This window comes from Rhea americana, unplaced genomic scaffold (assembly GCF_003343005.1).
Source record: "Rhea americana isolate MKP2758 unplaced genomic scaffold, rheAme1 scaffold_3, whole genome shotgun sequence".
Lineage (NCBI taxonomy): Eukaryota > Metazoa > Chordata > Aves > Rheiformes > Rheidae > Rhea > Rhea americana.
Genome location: NW_028186423.1, coordinates 8,893,988 through 8,902,028, shown reverse-complemented (window position 1 = coordinate 8,902,028; position 8,041 = coordinate 8,893,988).

Here is an 8,041-nt window from a genome sequence, read left to right as displayed (position 1 = left end):
TTTTTTTTTCCCTCCTCCAACATCAGTGATCTACTCAACAACCTATTTCATACTTTCTGACTGTGATTTTTTTTCTTTTTCTTTAAGAGACTGCAATAATAATTTTATTGTTTTCATATGAGTGTGCAGAAGACACTTCAGAGTATCATTTAACATACCTGCTTCTGCTTCTGTTGCACGAAACACCTGAATCACCTGAATATTCTGAATCACTGTGAAATGGATAAGATAGTCCTGCCTAAATCAAAGCAAATGATAACACAGAATTCTAACAGGAATTTCAAAGAAAATGTCAAAATGTATTTTTTTCTTTTTTTAACCCCCACTAATATCACTTAGCTATTATATGTATCCTGTACACTTTTATGAAATTAGAAAAGATACATGCTTATACAGTCTTTCAGACTCCTGAACTGCACGCTTACAGTATGTTACCAAACTTACCCTTCCTACCTTGTACATCAAAAGTCCTTTTCTGGATTTTTTTTTTTTTTTTAACACTAAGAAAAATCTCCTTGCTCTGAAAACCAATGAAGTCATTACAGCTAAAATTATACTTTTCACCATATTTAAAAGTTAGTRGTCCTTCACCTTTGAAGGTAAGCATTTCAGTACAGCAAGTAAATTTTGTCCATAAAAATCTCATTAAAAGCATCTGCGCACACACACACACAACCCCTTAGATTTTATTGAACTATCAGATTTTATTAATCTGAATTACAGATCAAATGATTTTCTCATCTTGTGCACAGTGAGAAGTCATAATTTCTTAGTTCCGTTCCCTGTTCTTGATATCTGAACTGAATAACACAAACATTTTTGGTTTAGAAATTTTTTAGAAGTATTTTTAATATTATCATTGATCAACTATTCACATGTTTATACCTAAATATATATTCCGATTTTGAGTCATAGATCCCAGCTGTATTCTGACTAAGATTAATGAGACTTGCTGGATATTTGGTACTTCTAAATGTCAAATAGCTTTAGCTTCCCAAGCTGTAAGAACTGTATAAAGATTTTGCCAATTAATGGTTGTGCATTAAATTTAAGTGCTCTAACTGATGAGTGTCTAAATGAGACTTTTTCAAAGAGCTGGATTTTTAGAAACTGCTGAGTACCCACCCTCAGAAAATCTGTTTTTTCAGCGTATTCTTGGGGCTTTGATTGACAAGAAGGCTAAGACTGTGATGGTGGAGAAGGTTACTGTGTCCCCCATCCCTGCTGTTGCAGAATCAGGCCTTGAACAACTGCAGCAGCACACTATCAGCTGAACCTCTTCAAGGCTTGATTAATGAGCAACTCGTGCAGAAGAACAGGGCAGGCAGAGGCAAGCAGTAACTTTTTTCAGCTTTCTCAGCCTAAACTCTTTTCCCTGTCTTTTAAAGAATGTCCCAAAAGGATGGATTTTCTGAGGATGAAGAACACTCAGTAAATTTTCATTTCCTTGAGGGAATCTTGTCTGGACAGTTAAATCTATTAATACTAAATAAATAGTCATAGGTCACAAATTGATCCCAATTTAGGAATCTAAAAGATCTCTTTCTAATTTCCTTAATTTATATTGTAGAATTTGCACTGTGCCTTTATCAGGTAGCCTACCTTACAACACCRCCTCCTACACAAAGTCATTTTTGCTCTTTGTTAGTAGTTCACTCCTCTTAAATACCTGATATGTTGCTGAGCCTCAGGAGTAGGGCTTTATTTATTTATTGTGTGTATTTTTGTGGCAGCCTTCACCATGTTGGTCTGTGCTATTCTCACTAATTTTGCTTCTGTTTATCTGTTAAAGTGGTATACAATTTTCTGTGWGAAAAAGTTGTTCAGTGACAAGCAAAGGCAGTAGGAAGTGACACTTTTCATTTTAGGAGACTACAGAAAATTTAGGTGTCAGGTTCATGGTGGCCCACATTGTTCAGACCTTRGACTCCCATAGATCTTCACAGACAGGACCACAGTCACAAGCAGTGACTGTATTTATGGATGTAACTGTATGTTGAATGAATCTGAAGAACATAAGAACAACAAATCTGCAAGCACAGATAGAAAGAGGTGTGCYGTCCCAGAGTGGGTGCTGGAAGACATTTTACCTCATGAAAGCAAAATATTGAAGCCTCCTAGTTGTGAAAACAGGAAGACCATTGTCTATAAGAGATTTTCTCTTTTCACTACCTACATAGCTAACATATAAGACAACGGAAATATGCCTATGCTTTCCCCACGTATTTCTCAAATTTTAGCCTCTTTTTCTCTTGTACTTTTACTCCCCTTAAGGTTCATTTCCGGTCCTATTTTGTATAAGACACATGATGGAATAACCTTCGCCTGGGCTTTTGTCTTCTCTTTTACCCAGTGATATATAGCATAAGCCAATAAAACAAGAAATGAGTGTACCAGTACAATGAGCATTCAAGGATTTCAGTGCCCCTGGCCTTTGTGAAGAGCTAAGGATAGTGAGWTTCCTCACTATCCTCACTAGTGAGAGGAGGCGCAGGACTTCTTAGAGTAGAACAAGGGCTGCCTGGACCTCCAAACGATTTTTATCTAGAATAAGATCATTGCTCTGTGTCAGAGATGTTTTAATATAGAAAAATACCTCTCCAAACATTCAATAGATAGGTCTTAGGTTATTATAAAGCTGACTAATTCGGTAAAGAATGTATTTTGGTTTTGCAGATATGTAGGTTTTAAACATGTATTATTCCCTTTCAAATTACACTTTATAGAGTACTATACCCTGGGAGAAATTATTCATAAATGGCACTAATGAGTGTCAAGCTGCATTGCAAGGCATTTTGAAAATTGTCCTATTAATTAATGGAGTAATTAAGCTTTTGTCAGTGACATATCATATTTCTGACAGGAATAGATGGCCTATGTAAGTCTGTGCTAGGCAGCCATCCAGGCAGCCACTGCGTTTAATGGATGGCAGCAATTTAGTCCAGGTTTACAGTGATGGGACCACCTGCATAGGAGGAGCTGGCAACCTGCATCACAAATAGCACTTTGCACTTTACCTCAGTAAAATTGTCTTAGTTCTAGATTGATGTAGCCCTCCTTAGGATGACACATTAGGTTTTTTGCTATTAAGCCATAAGTAGTGTTTCCCYGAGCTTTTGTGACAAAAATGTCAATTAACATCCAACTTTCATTTCCATTTAATTTTGTATTCTCATTCTATTAGCATATTAATGCGAACATGGTGCAGAACTGTTAGATTAAAGCACCTTGCTAAGGCTAATAGCATGTAATGCATACTTATTGAGTGTAATATTTATCAAAATATAAAACTTTTAGAAAAATGTACTTCCAAATTTCCATCTCTAGCAGAAAAAAAAAATGTTCAGGTACCTCTCCTATTACCCCCTCTCAAAAAAACTGAGTGGGTGACACATACAAAGATAAAGAGAATCACTAAAAATAGGAAAAGGAGGGGAAGAAACTTCTTACTGCAGATCAGCACAATAAAAACATCATTTTATTCTCTTACTCCCTTAGCAACAAATCTCTATTAATTCTAATATTAATAATTTATAGCCTAGCTTCATTTAACAGGGTCTTAGAATTGAATCCAGGAAAAAAATAAAATAAAATAGAATAGAGAATTGCATTGGTGGGCTGATTTTACTTCTGTATGGTTACACAGTCCATATGCTTAGATTTATTAGCGGCACATCTTAGAACACATCTGACTATTTTCAAATGCAGATGAACAGAATTACTGAGCCAGCACTGACATAAAATATCCAATGTCTTGCTTGAGATAAAAAGCAGCAAGCTAGCTTCAGAACAACGATCAGCGCAGTTAAACACTGATTTGTGGCTGACCACTYTGGCAGTGCACTTCTCTCACATGAAGCACTCACAAAAGAAAGGCAGGRAAGGTGCTTTTGCTGATCAGTTCCAAATTTTCCCTTCTTCCTTGGAATTCTTTTAGAATTTCAGATGATTAAGAGTCTGATTCAGTTTCACAAAGCTGCTAAACTCACTAGATCATTCAGGACTGTAGGACATACTTTACATGATTAAGGTGTGGAAATGTCTTACCTTATACATATTGGGCCAAATGTAATTGTTATATATTGTTATATATCCCACAGAAAAAGACTCATACAAACAATAAACTTGTACAGACTATGAATACAATAAATAAATATCAATGTATATGGAATAACTACTCTCTGATCCTCTTAAAAAGTCATGATGCAGGACTGAAATTTAATTTAGCTGCTACAAAAACAGAAGATTCGGCAGCTGATTCAATAGCTGAAACAAATATGACATACGGATGGCACAGCCTTGACCGTCTTTGTGGTCAAGACAACAGCTTGTATATCAGCTCCCAGGACAGCTCCGTTGTCCTGAAAGATACTGGGTTTGGATTGTTCAGATTTCATCTGTCAGAGGTTTTTGAGCATTCTTTCAAGCATTTCCTACATCACTTTGGGAAGCTTGGCAAGTGTCCAATATATTTAAATTAAAATGGTGATTCATTACATTGCCTAAGACATAGAGTTATTTTGTCATAAATTATAGGTAATCTCCACTTTTATATTAGTTCAATTACCAGTAATAGAATCTTAATGCAGTACTTGGTGCATGGTGTTAAAGGAGAAATCTATGCTACTACTGGAAATATCTCAAGAAGGAAATGAAATTCCACAAAATTGGAAAGGCTGATACAAGAAAATTACTAATGGGATATTAGCAAATGGGCAGGAAGACAGAAAGCTAGGTCAGTCACATGGATGGAGAAAGAACCAATAAAGACAAGAAAGAATAAAGTAAAAACACGCGAAGAAAATTGTAATACTAGGACATTTAAAAGTGGATAAACATTCCAAAATATAGGTAGGGCAGAAACAATTATAAAGAACAGAAGAAAGAAAAGAATAAGAGTGTTAAGGTCGTTTATCTGGAGTATGCCTGTTTCTAGAAAAACTAATAATGACATTAGAAATCAAATAGAAAACAGAAAGAGATTACACAGATTATCTACTTTCCCTGCAAAAAGTCAGTCCATTCTCCAGGGAGTATGAAGAAGTCAGTTTTAAGTGACTCCCAGTCAGTCTCTTTACTTCAAATGTGACTGCCCAACTTCCAAATCGCCACTTAGGTGATTTCCAAAACTGTTGAGTACTTTTATCTAGGGATGTAACTTTTGCAAAATCAAACTGCTTTTACTTTAATGAAATATCTTACAACATCTCCACAACTCCCATACTTTTTCCCACTCCTTGCTGAAATATGGTTAAAAATATATATTTGAAAATCATACACACACACACAGAATAGGAAAAAACACATAAAAATTCCAGGCTTACCTTAGAATAAGGTATAGTTTGCTGGAGTCTGGGAAACCCAGGGTCAATATTCCTGCTTTATCATACTTTATCGCATGATAAGCTTAAAATGACCATACTAGGGGCTCATTAAACAGCCTTTGATGAGGGCATTCATCTGGAATATGAGAGACTGAGATTGAAAGCTCTCATCTGACTCAGGCAACCCAAGGACATGAACCACGGTACTCTCTCCCTAACCGAAAGTGTTGACCACAGGGTTATTTGCAGTCCTGGAATCCTGTACCCACTCTCACTTTGCTCAGAAATTCCATAGTCTACCTGAGAAACCTTCCTGACTGAAATTTCTGTCAAAAATATTATACTCTCGCCATCAGCAGCTTCCACAAGCACAGGCAAAGGCTGACCTGCACCAAACTGTAAGAAGTGTCAGCTTTTGCTCTTCAGTAATGCTCCTTTATCTTTCCTATAAATTGCCTAACTTTACTCTCTGACTCATGCAGGCCTCTCTGCTGCTTTAGAAGCTTATATTAACTCSAAAAACTCTTTTCTATTTTCTTTTCAAATAACTGAATTAACTAGGTAATTTAAAGCTATTAGATCTTTACATTGTCAACTACTCTGCTGGAGGAAACCTTTACCACTGAATGGAGTCAGAAAAAAAAATGGAGGGAGGAACTATGACATTTTTTCAGACATTCAGGAAAGTATCCATTGATTATACTGTAAAAATATAAATAACTACTATCAAAACAGCTACAAAAAGTGCAACTTAGAACTCCATGGGTAATTTGGCATTCAAATTCTGTCAATAATTTCAAGAATTCAAGTTATGTATTTCAGGTTATCTCTATTCATTACTCAGTTTAGACTTCTTAAACTTTTTCTTACAGGAGAAGTGATTGAGTAAAGTTCATGAAGCTCTAATTTTATTGTCACCTAATGATTTCTACATCACATTCACTTTCCTAAGAATAAGCATGAGATACTGGAAAGGTAAATGTTTTTTAACCACATGCAAATTCAATCCAAAGTGAGAACACTTGAGAAGGAAAATATCTAAGTCAGAGAGCCTAAAAAAGGACAAACAATACTTGAAAGCCCTTTATTTTCCTTCAGATTTTGTATTCTGTACATGAAAATAGCATGCAAAACTCAAAGTTTTTTATAACTTCTGAAGTAGCTATATACAAGTTTTTAACGTATTAATTAGTTCTGTTTCTGATGCATGAAAGCAAATGACGAAGAGAATCCAAAGGATACCAGGTTACTATCTCTGTGAGCTCTTACTTGATTGTTATTAGAAACAATTAATATTCCTAATTAATATACAAATGAGGAGCTTATGAGTAGTGGTAAACCAGCACCATTTTTATGTAGTCGTGTTTTCTGASATCACTTCAGCAGCTGATGTCCTTTCTTAGTGTAAAATATTTTAACTGTAATGTGATGTAGGGAGTATGCTGCATGCTACAATGACTTCAGATGACGGTGTCTGCAGACTTTGTCAYACTGAGCCCCTCAGACAAACGTCATTCATGAAAATGTGTTGGTAACTGGGATTGCTTTGCAGAGYTTTTCAGATATGCAAAGGAAATAAATGCTAATTATTTTAGATTAACATTGAGGCAATGTATCAGCAAAATTGAAAGCCTGTTTGACTGCAAAAGCTCTTCTATCTATGTTCACAGTGTTGAACTTCTAAGTTGGAAAATATAGAAAGTACCTGAAATTATAAGTTCTAGGAGAGAATTCTTACTTGCAGCCTAGTGCTTTGGAGAGCTACAGAGCTATATTTTCTGTAGCAAAAGAGATGTTCCCTCTTAATTTAYTTCTATTTTATACCATTTATGCATYATTTGTTTTAATTCTTTCYAAAATTCTGAGAATGAGGAAACAAATTCTAAAGCACTGAATGTGTRCACTAAGGAACTAGATTTTACATTTCTTTAAATACAGTCAGAATGGAGTTGCTAGACTGGCTTATCTTCCCATGTTAGATCTTGTAAATAATAGGAAGAATGGCATTTTAGATCTACTAATTTAGATAATGCATGCAGATCTGCATACTGCCCACAAACATGTTGTATTTCATTTTTATCCTTTCTATAAATCTCAAGTACAAAGTTGCACTGTGAAGCACGAGTAAGCAAATATGTCTTGCTATAGTTGATGCTGTGATTGCTGTCATGAGAGATGTTCTCCCACAGAGGACTAATTTTTCCTGAAGACTGAAATGATGGGATAGTTTCATTGCTCTTGTGAAWTGGCTGAGAGTAGAAAATGTTTTAAAAGTTTTCATAATTACTTCAGAAATCAAATGTTTAACACAAATATAATAGTAGTGATACAATATAAAAGGCACCTGACAATATAGTTATATGGTAGGATATACTTTACTCCTGAAATATACTTCTGTTTATACTTTCCTGTTGGTTCATCTAAAAAAAGCATCCAGTTAAAGCTGATGGGTTATAAGTGACAATCATGCTGAAAAATTACCCAGCAAAATATTTCCAGTTATTGTAACAATTTCTTGATATTCCAGCTTCTACTAATTACTTTCTTTTATGCGGCAAATATTTTATAACCTTATACTGAGTTTCTGGTAACCCAGATTGTATTAATTTCTAATATTACTATTAAATCTTAATTTTCTCAGGTAACAGGACCTGATTAAATAGGACACAGTTCCACTAAAACATTAGTGAAGCTAATGCATTCACACGAGCTTTGTA